This window comes from Ciconia boyciana, chromosome 6 (assembly GCF_034638445.1).
Source record: "Ciconia boyciana chromosome 6, ASM3463844v1, whole genome shotgun sequence".
Taxonomy (NCBI): domain Eukaryota; kingdom Metazoa; phylum Chordata; class Aves; order Ciconiiformes; family Ciconiidae; genus Ciconia; species Ciconia boyciana.
In genome coordinates, this window is record NC_132939.1 from 58,598,044 (window position 1) to 58,613,815 (window position 15,772).

General features: G+C 40.9%; 1 protein-coding gene across 5 annotated transcripts in view; it reads right to left on the bottom strand.

Annotated features, from left to right (window-relative positions):
- BEGAIN (brain enriched guanylate kinase associated) overlaps nucleotides 1-15,772 on the bottom strand; it is a 119,438-nt gene that overhangs the window by 76,358 nt on the left and 27,308 nt on the right. The window contains exon 2 of one of the 5 annotated variants that reach the window (XM_072864517.1): nucleotides 8,931-9,072. The exons of the other annotated variants lie outside the window; for them this stretch is intronic. The gene's annotated coding sequence lies outside the window, so the exon portion shown is untranslated. The remainder of the gene's footprint in view (nucleotides 1-8,930; nucleotides 9,073-15,772) is intronic. 5 annotated transcript variants of the gene reach the window in all.

Consider the following 15,772-nt stretch of genomic DNA (forward strand, 5'->3'; position numbering starts at 1 on the left):
TGATGGCTGCAAATGGATGCTAGTCCATCTATTTTACTGGAGAAGCATTTGGTCTTAAGATGGGTGAATCAAGCCCTTATATTTTTGCATTGTAAAAACATCAGATTAAACAAATTTATGCTTCATTGAAAGAGGGTCAGCAAAATTCCTTCTGAGCACCGTAGTAAGAACATGTTTAACAGTGTTAATTAAATCTGGGCTGAGGTTCAAGTTCCACATACCAGGTTCCATGCACATCTACCAGCAGCAGAACAATAGCTGCAAAAGATTTGCTGGAAATGAAAAGCACAAAGAGAAGCAATCTGAACTAGCAATGTAAGCTATGAATAACACACAGCAAAAGCAGATCCAGAGCCCAGGAGAAGGCCAACGAGGCAGGCAAATTAGCAATGAGAACTGTTGCCCAACATTAGCATCAAGCAATGCCGGTAAGATTCAAAACACTCTATTCAGTCCTTAGTCAAGCAAATTCTCACTCAAGTCAAAGGTGGTTTTTCCTGAGTAAAATCTGAGTAAGGACTACAGTATTTGGCCAAGCAGAATACCTCATACAGTAATGCTGCATTCCTTTGCAATATCAGAAATGCAACATAACATGCCTTGAAGGATAAACTTAATAAAAGATCAGTTTTTCCTCACTCAAGCATAGTCACAGGTATGAACCAGAATTTTTGCATAAGCTTTCCCTGTGGTCAGTGATCCCTACACATGCAGAAATTCCTACCTTCCAGTGTTCACCATCAATTACCAGTGGGTACTGCAAAGTAGGGACCTTCTGGACCTTGAACACATCTTTACATACAGGACACATTTCAGGAGCAATAACTGTGCTACAGAGAGCAGCAGAGAATCTCACTGTTCTGCGAAAGGAGAACTCTGCTGAGCCTCTTGCCGCTGCTGTAAGTCCACCTGGGATCAGCTTCATGTCAAGAGCTACCAGCAACAAGATGGTGCTCTTTAAGACACTCTGAGGAAAAGCACTAAGTGAATTCCAGCAAGTTACTCTAGTTGTACCACTGAGTTGTTCATTGAGTAAGGAAGGAACATTTAAGTATCTTTTAACTTCTTCCATACCAGACTTGGATTAAGTATATGAAGACACCCAGGGATGACAGAAAAAATGAGATGGCCCGATGTTTAGGTGTTGTCATCTCATGAATTTACAGCAATATTAGCTTTAAAATCAAAGTGGAGGTGAGAATAAATGTCTGCAATCTGTAATACCTCAGTATTGTCGGTTCTTCAGTGAACTGTCAGTATTACTTTGGATTATGTATCTCTCTCAGCTTTTCTGATGTTCTCAGACTGCAAATCTCATAATCAATAGGTGTGTATTTATTTAATACATACCAGTTCTGCGGTACTTCACTACGTATTTTCATTCTCAACTATGGGTGTCAGAAGAACAGTCCATTGTAGGAATACGGATTTGAAAATGGGCTCTATCTGTCTCTCCATTTTGTATCTGAATACTTTTAGGTACAAGATTGTAAACTGCTCCTAAAAATCAGGTCGTTGAAATGTTAATTTTGAAAAAAAATCCGTGGATTCAGCCACAGGTTTTTCCAGAACCAGTGGAGATTTTTCAAACCAGTGCATTTTGCATATTTCTCTGCGCTTCCCTGAGAACCCTCCATAGTAGTTTTCTGATGAAATAACAAAACTTGCAAACTCTGAGATGGATGAAATGAAAACATTGGGCTTTTCAAGCCCACAAAATTAATTAAATTGGGGGTCTTGGAGCAAAGAAGCCATTTGGGCAGGGAAAAATCTCTGCTGTCTTCAGATCCATTACCAGCTCTCTTCCATGTAGTCTTAATCTAACCTATCTCATACCTTTTACTGATATATAGCAAATAGCTTTGCTATCGATAATCTTGACAAAATATTTTAAGGCTATGAGGTTGTAAGATGTTTTGAGAGAGAGGGGAGGGGTGTGAATTCCACTTTAGCTGTTTGCTCAGTGTTTTTCCTGACATCATTTCGATAGTAAGTCCCGTGTAATTGCTCCATAAATGAGCTAATGCAGAGAAAAGCTCTCTGCTCTAAATGTGGTGGGTCTTTCAAAAGCTCCCCAATGGGATTTAATAACATCCTGTCTCAGATAATCAGTGTCAGTTGTAGTCAGTCTAATCACATTCTCATGTGCAAGGTTGAAAAATAATTAGTAACTGTAAGATTTCTTTATTTGCCTGATATACAAACACAAAAATTAATTTGTCAGCTTCTGCAATTTACATGGGATATTGTTTTATCATTGGCAAATGAGAAATCAGCAAAACATACATACATTTTTGTCTAAAGCAACAGTAAATTTTAAAGGAAACAAAATGGAAAAAGCTTCCGGTTCTGTAACTGTGTAATTTCCTTTCTGAAACAACAGTTGTAACAAACTTGTAAGTATTGAAAATAATAAACAAACCTATTTAAAAAGAATATTGTATAGTCACAATATACAAATAATAGTTTACTACAGGAAAAATATCAGTCCCAAAAACCTGATTATAAAGTATTTCAGATTATCAATTCTTAAAATGACTTTTTATTATGCCGTAGCATGATAAAGTAACTCATTTTCCTCTTCTTTCTACAGAGCTTTCCTTATCCCTTACTGATGTGATTGAGACCGACTCCAGTGTCAAGTGAGGTTTGAATTTGGGCACACTGTTGTAATAGTCTGTTTCCTTGTCTTGTCCTAGAACATGCAGTATGTTACTTCAAATATTGTCTGTGGCTCATCTGACAATAATCACAGAGGATACTTACAGACCTATAGCCAATTTGAAAAAAAAAAAAAAAAGGTGGATTTCTCAGTGAAACATGAGCAACACTTTATTTCACTGTCTAGAGAAGAACAACTAACAATTTATCAGTTTTGGTGGCAGATGGTGATTGATCCACTGTGCCTGGAGTAGACTTATACAGACTGCTTTGTCTATTTAATAAATACTGTTATGAGAAAAGTAAACGCAATGTCCCTTATGCTCCTCTGTCCATATTTCATAAGTGAGTAAAATTTATAGCATCTGATACGTAGGAAGATCCCTGGTTTGCTTACTACTCCTCAAAACCACTGCTCTTTTTATAGTAGGTATATTGAGTTTGTGTGGCAAGGTTTTGGTAGCGGGGGGGATACAGGGACAGCTTCTGTGAGAAGCTGCTAGAAGCTTCCCCTATGTCCGATAGAACCAATGCCAGTTGGCTCCAAGACGGACCCACCGCTGGCCAAGGCCAAGCCCATCAGCGACGGTGGTAGTGCCTCTGGGATAACATGTTTAAGAAGGGGAAAAAAACCTGCACAACTGCAGCTGGAGAGAGGAGTGAAAATATGTGAGGGAAACAACTCTGCAGACACCAAGGTCAGTGAAGAAGGAGGGGGAGGAGGTGCTCCAGGCGCTGGAGCAGAGATTCCTCTGCAGCCTGTGGTGAAGCCCATGGTGAGGCAGGCTGTCCCCTGCAGCCCATGGAGGTGAACGGTGGAGCAGATATCCACCTTCAGCCCGTGGAGGACCCCACACCAGAGCAGATGGATGCCTGAAGGAGGCTGTGACCCCATGGGAAGCCCGCGCTGGAGCAGGCTCCTGGCAGGACCTGTGGACCTGTGGAGAGAGGAGCCCACACTGGAGCAGGTTTGCTGGCAGGACTTGTGACCCTGTGGGAGACCCATGCTGGAGCAGCCTGCTCCTGAACGACTGCACCCCATGGAAGGGACCCACGCTGGAGCAGTTCGTGAAGAACTGCAGCCCATGGAAGGACTCATGTTGGAGAAGTTCATGGAGGACTATCTCCCGTGGGAGGGACCCCACCCTGGAGCAGGGGAAGAGTGTGAGGAGTCCTCCCCCTGAGGAGGAAGGAGCAGCAGAGACAACGTGTGATGAACTGACCACAACCCCCATTCCCCGTGCCCCTGTGCTGCTCGGGGGGAGGAGGTGGAGAATTCCGGAGTAAAGTTGAGCCCGGGACGAGGGGAGGGGTGGGGGGAAGGTGTTTTAAGATTTGATTTTATTTCTTATTATCCTACCCTGATTTGATTGATAATTGTCCTGGTTTCAGCTGAGATAGAGTTAATTTTCTTTATAGTGGCTGGTATGGGACTATGTTTTGGATTTGTGCTGAAAACAGTGTTGATAATACAGAGATGTTTTAGGTGTTGCTGCACTGGTCAAGGACTTTTCAGCTTCCCATGCTCTGCCAGATGCAGAAGAAGCTGGGAGGGGACACAGCCAGGAGAGTTGATCCAGACTGACCAAAGGGCTATTCCATACCATGTGACGTCATGCTCAGCATATAAAGCTGGGGAAGAAGAAGGAAGGGGGGGACATTAGGAGTGATGGCATTTGTCTTCCCAAGTAACCATTACACGTGATGGAGCCCTGCTTTCCTGGAGATGGCTGAACACCTGCCTGCCCGTGGGAAGGAGTGAATGAATTCCTTGCTTTGCTTTGCTTGCGTGCGCGGCTTTTGCTTTCCCTATTAAACTGTCTTTATCTCAGCCCTCGAGTTTTCTTACTTTTGCTCTTCTGATTCTCTCCCCCATCCCACCAGGGGGGAGTGAGCGAGCGGCTGCGTGGTGCTTAGTTGCCAGCTGGGACTAAACCACAACAATAATAAATTAAACTAATATCCCCAAGTTAAGTCTATTTTGCCTGTGACGGTAATTGGTGAATGATCTCTCTCTGCCCTTTTCTCGATCCATGAGCCTTTCATTATGTTTTCTCTCCCCTGTCCAGCTGAGGAGGGGAGTGATAGAGCGGCTTTGGTGGGCACCTGGCGTCCAACCAGGGTCAACCCACCACAGTAGGATACACATGGCTATTTTACAAATGCCAATGCAAATGTGAATAATTTTTCTGAAATAATGTGTTTTTCAGAAGTTGGAGAATTTCATGGTTGCTCCACTTGTGAGTGGAGGACTTGGTGAATAGACTTTAGCAGTCTCTAAGCAAAAGCCACCCCAAATCTTGCATCTGTTAAAGGGAGAAGGATTTTCTGTAGAGCAGGAAAGAATGTGTCCTGGTCTGATTTTAGCTTAAACTCAGTGCTCTTTAAGACCTGAAGGGGATTTGAAAGTCACCTTTAAACTGGGTTGCGCTATTATGATTTCTGTACTTGCCCAGTTTAGCCCTATTTTACCCCAGTATGAAGAAGTTAAGCATAAGAACTGCTATTTTTGCTTCTATTAACACCATGCAGCTATTTTAAGGGCATGCTTTTATAAACACTAATAACCCCAGATGAAACATTGACAGAGCAAGCTGGAAGAACCTCAGGGACACCTTGGAACATACTGTCACGACTCTACCTCCACATCCTGTCCTCATTGAAGAGGCACGTGGCAGTGATGCTGATTTAGCATCACAGACTTGCAAGATGCTGTCAGCTGTGCTTGCTACCTCCTTTCTTACCAGTCATGCCAATGTAGGTAACTGGCTGTCATCTCCACGGAACAAAGGCTGGAGCTAATAAAAATGTCAAACAATCCATTTTCTGTGAGGAGGTGGCAGTTCTATTCCTGGACTTACCCAGAACTGTCTATGACCACAGCATTAAATAATGTAAAACTGCTGCAGGGACTGCAACAATATATCTTAATGAATATTTTAAATATAATTCCCTAATTGAAAAACGGTCCTATGGAACCGTGCATCCCCCCAGTTGGGGTAATCTGCAGGGACTGGACCAGTACCTCCAACTACAGATGCTAATGGAGTACCTGGGAATATAAGGAGTCTGGGAATGTCCATCGAGCAGAAAAGGGAGGAAGATGAGGACACGTTATTGGAGAAGTGAATACCTATTTTCTGACAGTATAGGAATACAGAGATGTTGCTCTGCCAGCTCAGCTGAACACATTTTAGGAGAGGGTGTTTCACTGGCAAAAGGCCTGCTGGCTTGAGCACTCAGTATCTTTCTGACCAGGCACAAAAATCCACCCTTTTTCCTCATCCCATTTCTTGTCTTTTTTTGCCCTGCTCTTCTAACAAGCTCCTGGCATGGCTTCTCTTCATCTCCTGCTTTGTGCATCTGTGCAATCCCCCTCTAATATGTTTCTGGTATGTCCACTGGCTCCTCTTGGTGCTTCGGCTGCTGCAATGCTGTAGGTGCAAGACCACTTCCACGTCCCCTCTAGGGAAGCCAGACACTACAGCAAACTTCATCTGCCAGGAAGAGTTAGGGAAGAAGTCTTGTTCAGTCTTGAAACTCTGGGATCAAGAACACTTAACTGAGATTGAACCTATGTGAGATTTAGTTGCCAAACTAATATGTCTCTGTTAAACAGCTATGATCTTTGTTTTCAGATGCTTTTGAAGTGTGCAACTTTGAATGTCTATAAAAATATTATAGCACAAATACTTGACACTCTGGAAGGCTCCTTGAAGTATTTTAGGTCCCAGCTCCAAAGCAGGCAGGTTGAGTGCTTCTTAATGAAAAAAATCATTGGCTTTTTGCTATGGGTAAACCCACATTTTTTTCCTGAGTTATATTTTCAGAAATGTCTAAGGTGTTTTAACATAAAATATGGCATGCAACGTTCTAATTGATATAGTTAAAATTTTGCAAAGCGTTAAGCAATCTCTCAGTGGAAAATTTGGGGTGACCTCAGCAACCAGTAATGCTACTGGGTCATCATGTCTACCTTACCTAGCTATTTATCTATTTATATTTATCAAACCATGTGGGCAGCCTTTTGTGGAGTAAATGTGTATGCATATGCACACACATCTATATGTATATACATACTTTAAATCCACTATTTTCAGAAAATGTATGCGCTACATAGTATATAAAGCCTTTAGAGTTAAACTTCCATGCTCAGACTATAAATATGTGAATGAATAATTATCACTGTATTAGGCACATTGACAGAGCAGTTGTGGTAAGATTGGAGTTACTTGCAATGTTTGATTTTGTTTGTTGATGCCTTCAAATACTTGTGTAGCCAAAACATAAATTATGTTTCATTCAGACACAGGGCAGTTGGTTCAATACAGGTGTATCAACAAAATGTAAGGATTTGTGACTAAATGAATTAATGAACTTTCTCTTCGCAAAATGCTAAGACACCATACTCTCTGTGAATAACGGCACAGGAGACAACGTGAGATAATCAGTTTTACATAAATTTCTAATAATTAACAACTGGTTTAAGCTTTCAAAGAATCCATGGAAACAGACCACATTTTTTGACCATTGGCTTGAATCTAGTTAGGTTTTACGACAGAATCCAAGACTGCGTGAAGTTTTGCAGGCTTGGCAATCACTGCTCTCGGTATCACTGTGGCATTTTATTGTGGCTATACGACTTCATATTTTGTCAGTCTTTAAATGCATGAAATATACTAACTGATCTGAAATTTAACAGCTGGCTGAGTACAGTTTTACTGATGATTAGATTTGGGGGAAGAGAAACAGGTGCAGAAACACTCCCTCCTGCAACTACAGAAATATATGATAGGAATTAGTCATTCGGTATCTGCATGGAAATAATCATAAATTGTTAATAATATTTCATTTTGAGTCTCCTACTTGGGAAGCTGATCATCTGCATATTGTGAAAAGCATTAGCTAGCTTTACTGTCTTGCAGCTTATAAACTTGTTATAGAATAAAAACAGTCACGCTTTTCAGGGTTGTAGATCATCTTTGCAATATAATTCAATGACAGCTGATAGTTTGTATACTGCTTAAATGCATTTTATTATTTCCTGTGGGAAGCAATAGCCATAAAGGCATTGTACAGGTGCCAAAATATACCTGTTGTCTGTAGACATTTCCCATTGGAGCTATACTTGCTTATATGTTTTATACGTCTCATGAAGTTTCAGTATTAGTAATGGCTCTCCAATGCTGTCAATGATAACAACCAACAGCTTCTCTGAGGCATTTTTTTTGATGAAGAGTTTTTGTATAATGGCAGAACTCAGTTTTCATGAGGAATGGTTTTCCACATGCAGGAAAACAAACATCAGACTGACCTAAGGGCTGTCCTTTCCTCCATTTCCCTTGGGCTCTTTTCTTCAACTAGCTGAATAAGCATTGTTTCTAATGTAATTAGGCCATCATGAATCATTTTCCCCCTACTTTTTCTCTGTCATAAATGCTTTGCTCCAGTGTCCCAGCAGCAGATCAATTTTTCACCCTTTTTTTATCGTTTGACTTCAGGCAATCTTTACACAGCTCCAGCTGCCCTCTCTGAGTGCACTCAACAAAGCTTTGTTTCAACATGGAGAACATTATGGGGTAAGCTGGTAGTAAGTATTTGGCCAAGAAGACTTCTGATTCTAGAAGTGAATTTTTATCAATCTTAATGAGATGAATTTGGAAAGATGTTTTGGTTTCCTAATATGGAATATTAGGATGCTTAAGGTATCAGCTGCATAAATTAGTAATACATTAAAAGCTACCTTCTAAGTCCTTTATGGCCAGTGTAACTGTCCCTTTTTCCTATTTTTCCACAGTCTTCCTTGGAGCCTCTACGTTTGGGAACTTTGGATAATCACTGACTCATTTTGTCATCTAGGAATGGACTATGTAAGAGGACTTTTCTAAATATATGGATGTATTTACTGCAGACATCAACTGCGCTTGTATTTATATTTCATACCTTTTCCAAAATCTGCTATGATGTTTTTAAGTAGGCATGTGAATGTGTGAATAAAGCATACTGAATATAGAGTAGGATTAACTTTACTAAGAATAGCAGCTCTTCTGTGCAAAGACTGGTCTGTGCTTGCATGGTTCCAGCAATCCATGCCTGGTGCCTCCAGAGAATCTGAAAAAACTAATAATTACAAGACATCACTTTAAAATGGCACATGTTTTACATGGTAAGTAGAATAAAGCTAACACTTAAGACTGAAATATACTCCTTTCACCCCAAAGAGATATCCTAAATTATATCTGATAGCTCAATAACTTTTATTTACTCACTGAATACATAGGCTAAAGATCTGTTTTCTAAGCAGCTCCAGTAAACTATCGTGTGAGGTGTTTCAGCAGGAGGGGAAGTGCTGGCATGCCAAGGAAAGGGCAGTGATGTCTCTCTGGGAACGCTATGCAGAATCCTGGTCACCTGTTTTCAAGAGAGGGATTCAGTCTCAAAGAGATGCACAGAAAAGTCTTTTTCTGAGACTTAAGAGGCATCTTAGAAAACAAACTCAGAAGCAAAGCTGGTCTAGATCAGTCCAAGAAAAGAAAGACTGAGTGGGGATATGGCTGCCATTTTAAACATAACAGGGAGAGGGAAAAAATATTTCCTCTAAAGAAAAGCAATGGCTTAAGAAGAAAATGAACAGAACTGATCATGATTATATTTTCTTCTGGAAATTAGAAGACTTCTAACGATGGAAAAACATGGTTCTGGAACAACCTTCCAATAAGAGTAGCAGATAGAAAACCACTTAGAAGATGGAGTATCTGCTTGCCTGTAACTGCAGATAACTGTTCCAAAATGTCCAGGTTCCTGAATGTCTTTTTTTCCTAAATTGCTTTTTCACAAAAAGGTTATTGTCAATAGATTTATTCTAACAATGGATCTCAGCCCTTCCAAATCTTACTCCCTTCAGTGTTCGGTGACATTCAAGTAAATTGGTACTTGTGGGAGAACAGAACTAGGCACCAGCTCAGTACTGCCAAAGATGGGAGTCAGAAATGGAAGAAATCTCATTGAGAAAGCCAGTTCTACCTTTCAGAACCTGATGCAGCTAATGAATTTGTCATTTGATCTCTGCTAGCAATGCATTTATCAGTCCAACACTTTCACATGTTTACAATACAAATGCACTGCAACAGAGCAGTTGTATTTTCAATTGAGAATGCTATGATTACAGAGATAATATCTAGAGAAACATCCCCAGGAGATGCTTCCAGGCAGCTTAAAATCAACAGAAATTATGAGTATTTTACATCTCTTCTGATTTTGCTTCTGGTTTGTCTATATAGCCCTTATCTTTTACCCCTGAAGAGCATGGGTGCTTTCACTGTGGATAGATTTCTGTGTTCCTTTTCCTGAGAAAATTAAGCACTGAGTGGTCTGCTTCAGAAATCTGCTCACTGGAGAATTCATAAATATGCATGTAAACAACTGCCCTAGGGTATAATCTGAGCTATTTTTGTATTATAGTTTGGTAGGTTAGAAGAAGGAATTAATTAAAAAAAAGAGAGACTAGATTTCAGTTCAGAAATTGTTTTTCTTTTTCTGTCTGCTCAGAAACCCAGTCGAGCCCTCCTCTCTTGCCTGCCACAATAGATTTAGATTATTTTTGCTAAATTCTGCTCTTAGTGAAGAAGTTATTCATCACTGACTGTACCTCTGATGAAATAATTCAGTGGAATTGCCTGGGCTGGTTGGCATGGAGTTTATCCCTTGTATATCCATACAGGTTCTCTCAGTGTATCTTGCACTCTGTGGGGCTATTTGAAATTGATTCTTTCTAGTTTTATGTGTCTTCCATTATAAAGGACAGATTTTCTGTTGTCTTAGGGTATACTACATTAATTTTGAAGACACTTATCTATGCCAGGCACTGTTACATTGGACTCTCGGGTATGTCAAATAAACAATATGGCTCCCAATCTAGACAAAATCAGCTCACTTCTCTGTCACTCGACTTGCTCTCCTACCATTTTTCCTTCTCATCCATTTAAAGTATGAGTTCATTGAGGGAAAGGAAATCTCTTAGGATTTTGGGAGAACAATATGCAGTATAATGAACCCTTATCTCAGGATGGGACTTTGAGCGATATAGTAAAGAGAAAATGAGAACGATTCTGGTGGGGTCACTTGAGTGGAGGGTCTTTTGAGAAATCAAGAAACAGGCTAGAAAGAACAATATCTGAGGGATGGCAGTCCTTGAGATGTGTTAAAAACATCCCAATACTCTCAGATTTGTTGGGGGTTAAATTTCAGATTAGCTAATGGGAAGATTTGAAAATTATTTCATTATCCTGAATACCATTTTAAACCAGACAAATATCAGTGAAAAGGTTGAATCCAGAATAATGCAGGAAGCAGAGCAGGCTCAGAGGGAAAGAAAATGCAGAATTTCATCACCCTGTGGATGAGCGCTGCCAGGGGAGAGGGCAGCGCTGAGATGAAGAAGCAGGCATGGTGCTCCTGCTTCTGCCAGAGCAAGGGGTCATGACTGCTGCTTCTGCAAGAGGGATGAGCAAGAGTTTTTAGCCTACTCGCAGCATCCTTTCCTTTGGCAGTAGCAGGTGGCAGGTGGCAGGTCTCTGGCAGAGGCAAAGCAGGCAGCTGCCCCAGCAACCCCATACTTTGTGTATGTCTAGAGCCGGCTCTGCAAATCCCATTCCATTTATTTCAGGGCTTGAATCATATACTATACCTGGCTCAAGGCCCATTCTATGCTTTGAAAGTGCTTTGGGGAAAAAAAAAGTGCTGCAAAACAAAATTGCCAGGTGTGAGCAATCAGAACACAACTAAATCTATTATGAATGGAATGAATTATCTCCTTAAAAAAAATATTAGCTGTTGTGGAACATGTCTCATTTAGCAATTAAAAAATATATACGTTCAGGTGAGTCTTATTACTGCTTGGCTAACTCCTGTCATGTGCTTCTTCATACTTTCTTTTGCCAGAACTGGCTGTGTTGCAGAAAACAGACTCAGTCTTCATCCAGATGTACATCAGTGAGTCACGGGCACGAGATTGCTTTATTCAGGATAGACAATGTCTAACTATGATAACAGCAAACTAATGTATACTTTTAAAACTAGAGAGATATAAATGCAGAGTGTATAATGGCGAGAATTCAATGACATGGAATACACTTCTCAAAGGGAGGGCATTGAGGATTAAAGGTGAGACAAGGCTCTGAAGTAGTATTTGGCTGAAATGCGGGTCCTGCTTTCAAGACATGAATACAGAAAGGTTATTCTCTCTAACCAGTCTCACAGACACCTACATCTGGGATTCTGGAGTGCCCTGGGACAGACACCGAGCTGCCTCGGGCTGAGCGGCTGGGCACCCCAGCGCTGCTGTCATTCCTCTGCGGGGCAAGAGGTACAGGTCCACGGAGGAGCTTGACCCATTCACAGTGCTTCAAATCCACCTAACCCATAGTGATGGGCAGTACAGAGTTAGCACAGAGCCCAGCAGGTGTCATCTCTTTTTTTAAGGACCCAGTGGTGGTGGTATATATCACACACTTTTGGTGATTTGAGCAGGGAGCACTGATTTGTTTCTATTTGAGAGACCTCAGTCCTGCTTTTACTTTTTCTCAGGATATACCCTTGCTTAGGTGGCTATTGGCACAAATTTCCATGCCTTCCATTGAAACCTGGCACTGGATAACCAGGAATACAAAGTCATGAAGCCAGCAAGAAAGAAAAAAAAATCGGTTCTGTAGCCCTTGTTTCCTTGACTATATGGTATTTCTCTCTTTCTTCAGCTGTTTAAGGACACAGGGCTCCTTATTCAGGTGGTCTGCAAGTCCTCTCTGGATGCAGAGATCTCTTCTTAAGGCAATGCAGTGCCTGTATTTTGTGCCCAGAGTATGATTTGGCTCAAATACCAGAAGAGCAAGCATGCATGACTTTAGGTGCAGTACGCTAATGCTAACTAGGCTGTACAAATAATTGAAATTTTAATAAATTCCTTTGGATTTGGCTGCCAAGTCCAACTGATGGCTAATTGGGCCTGAGGTTTGTAACAGTATTAACTTGTTATGGTACAAACATGGAAACCAGAAGGTCTGATCTGGTAGCTTATCCCCTCAAACAAAACAAAAACATGGACAGGAAGCCAGGGAGGCAGAATTTCCAGTATGATAGTGGGGCCAAGACACGTGGAAATCTGGTTCCTACTTGTGCAAGCTATACTGGCCATAAGCACTCAGAATCAAATTCCCACCTCAGCCAAAGGATAGCATTGTAATACCTCCCTAATGTATACTGAGGCTCTGGGCCAGTCCTGAAGGAGTTGGAAGAGTATCATGTGGCCCATATAGCCAAATCTTTTAGGGATGCAGAGGTCAAGTGAGCCTGTTAATAGCAGACTGTCCTCCCTTCACTCTCATGTAATTCTGGATCCTCTAACTTTCCTACTGTCCCTGATAAAAGGTATCACCTCTTTTGCCAGAAATGTGCTACTGCTTAGTAGCTGAGTAATGGGTTTTGTCTCTGCAAAATTCCAGCATCAGGGTCTTGCCAGTTCCAGACCGGAGCTGCAGCCTCTTGGCTCCTACAAGTACAGAAGGTATTGGATTAAACCAGGGTAGATTAAAGGGTTTTCTCTAGGTAAAAGAACTACTTTGCTTGATTTTTGAACTGGGGAAAGCATCATGCCTGATAAACAGACACCACAACGCAGCTAATGAGAATGACAGGGATCGGGTAGCACTTGATTAGCAGGTAAGCGGTCCTCCCCTACCCTGATCAGCTGGGTGGTATTTGCAGAAGCTGTTGACTATTTAATAACATTGTAGTCTGCAAGGGACCCCTGGGAATATGACATGTTGTGGGAGGAAGAAGCACTAAATAAGTTGAATGACCCTGTGGCCACGTTTAAGGTAGCTCAGGTGTGAAAACAGTAAGTCAATTATTAGATAGTTGATTCAGAACAGTTTGGGGTTTCTTTTTGCTGTGACATGTTCTCTTTGCTTTATAGAAAGAGAATTTGCAGAGCTGAAGGGCTACTTTCCCTCAGCTTCATCAATCTTGCTTGTACATTCTTCATTTCTAACATCCCTGTGATTTCCTCTGCATAATGAAAACTGAGAGTATAAAATTAAGAGAGGTTTAACTTTCCCATGTCCTTGTATTGCATATGTACAGCACAAGAACACAGAAAGGACTGAAATTTCTGTTCTGCCTGAGCAGTAGCTATTCTTCAGGAAGGGTGACAACCTTGACTATCATCAGAGGCTGCTCTGACTCACTGCTAACCACTGCACCATTGCAACTGGTGAACATCCAAGCTCTTGGTATTAAAATTCAGATTTTTTTTACAACACATTTTTCTCTATTTCTCTGCCTCTAAGCATAGCTAAACAGTGCATCTTGTTAGTTATTTCAGCAGCTGCTAGACACTTTTTCTCAATCTATCCATCCTCTTTTGGAAAGAAGCTGTACTTTTCCATTGCTACTGGAAGGCTTAGGCTCAATCCTGGCAGCTGTTTTACACCTATAGAGGATCAATCTTCTTGAATGCTCACAGGAGTATCCAGTTAAGGTCTTTATAGCTTGTTCTGACAGATTTTTTTGTTCCTGACTCTCTACCTCCTTTGCAAAGTGTATTTCAGCATCATCTCTGAACTTCCTAATGGCAACTACCTCTCTGCTGAGAAGTGACATCCTTTCACGGTCTAACACCCCGTGTCTTGTTCCTGTCTTGTTTTTATGTAATCTACTTTTAACAGCTCCAGACATCTTGGCAGGAGGGCCAAAGCATATTCACTATCTGTATTTCTTGGCCTTTTTCTGATAAGACTTAGAGTTCCTCTGCTCCCTACAGACCCTTGAATGAACAAAATGGAAGGGGAATGCAAAATCCTACTGTCTTTCTCCCTTGCTCTGTTCAAGTGCAACAGGAATGCAGTTCCTGCACTCCTGGGAATATAGACATGCTAAACTCTTTGGATAGCAAGAGGGTGGAAGGGTATGGGCCCAGTCCTGTCCTCTGCCTGCATCACTGGCCAACATCTGGGAGAGCTCCATGGGAGTCTAGCAATGAAGCTCCACAATTTCTTTTTCATAGGATATGTCTTAAAGGCACATTTTGATACTTTAGGATGAATTCCTGCCCTGGTGAAGTTATTGTTGAAGAGCCAGTGGAAATTTGGGGTTGAGTTTCTTCTCTGATTTCTTGTGAGTTCTCTGGCCAGACCTGTGGCTAAAGTTAACACTTAACACTTGTATCTCATGATAGGATAAGAGCTTTATGCTCTTAGGTGATTGCCTACGAATAGATTATGTATTTATACCCTGGCAGAACCATGAGCTGCTACTTTCTAACTCCTGAAGACTAATCCAGGTAGATGATCAGCTCTATCACCTCATATTAATCAGACCTGAGTTAGCAAAAACCCCCACATATTAGAATGTTCTGATATTTGGCCCCTTTTCATTGCTTTTCTTTCTCAACATATTTCAGAAACATTTCAACCAAACCATTTGTCTTGGACAATTAAACTGAGAAAAGACTACAAAAATAGGAAACTGAGGGAGAAAAAGGAAAATTTTAACATTAGCTAGTGATGCCTTCAGTTAGCTGTGCACATTTCTGGTTTATAGCATGAGTTAAAAAGAATTAGTACATTGAGTAGCAGTAGTAAGTGTGGGAATAGCTCACCAAAACAAATGTGGATTTTACACACCTTGTAGAAAGTTGTGTGACCATTTCAACCTTTGCTAAATACTTCATTAAGTGTTATGGAAAATAAAAATTTTATTTCCATTTGTAAGGGTTTTACATCCTGGTGTGAAAAGGCCTTTCATTTCAGACAAGTCTTGCTCTCTGATTAACTCTTATGGGTGGGGTAAAAGTATTAATAGATTTTTCTATCTTCACCTCACTGATGTTCAATCTCAGATTCTCTCCAACTCTGCACTTTTTCAGAGGATAGTAATTTGCTGAAGGAATACTTAGCAAGTTGATGTCAATCTGATTACAATTAACAATATGTTCCATTTCCATTTTCCTCCTTCAAATGAGGTTGAATGATGGCAATACAAGTCAGAAAAAGGATTTAAAACAAGCTGAGGTCTCTCTAGATTTCTATAAAGACAAGGTTCATTCTTTTATGGTAGG